This window comes from Penaeus monodon, chromosome 28, assembly GCF_015228065.2.
Source record: "Penaeus monodon isolate SGIC_2016 chromosome 28, NSTDA_Pmon_1, whole genome shotgun sequence".
Classification (NCBI taxonomy): domain Eukaryota; kingdom Metazoa; phylum Arthropoda; class Malacostraca; order Decapoda; family Penaeidae; genus Penaeus; species Penaeus monodon.
The window spans coordinates 32,083,335-32,083,938 of NC_051413.1; positions in this window are offsets into that span (position 1 = coordinate 32,083,335).

The window sequence follows — 604 nt, forward strand, 5'->3', positions numbered from 1 at the left end:
TCTACTTTTCAACGTGACGAGATTCCTTCCGTAGAAGAAAAAAAAATAGACAGGTTGGTGTATGATAATAGATGTATGCTAATGATGACGAAGCTACGGCGAGCGAGAGGCAGTGATGGATTGTGAAGGCGAAAGAGCGATGGAATTGATAAGGATGAAATGATAAGAAGCTGATAAGAGAAAAAAAGGGGTTAGAGACGTGAGGAAGAGGAGAGGGGATGGAGAAGGAAGGGGGTGAGGGATGGGAGAGGAGGAAGAGGAAGGGGGAAAGGGGGGGAGAGAAGAAAGAAGGGGGAAGAGTGAGCTAAGGGTAAGGAAAGGGGAAGAGAGAGGGAAGAGGTAAGAGGGAGGAAGAGGGGGAGAAGGGGAGAGGGGGGAGGAAGAATGGGAGAAGGGGAAAAGGGGAGAGGGGGGAGGAAGAGGGGGAGAGGGGGTGAGGGTTCAAGTGAGGATCCGGGAACAATGTGGTTTCAACGTTATCTTTCTTCTGTATTTCTTATCGTGTCGGTTCCATGGAGGTGAAAGTCATGAGCTTCCCCCGTTTAGTATACGCAAGCTCTTTTCCCTTATATCTCTGTGTCGCCCTCGGTTTCTCGGTGTCTTC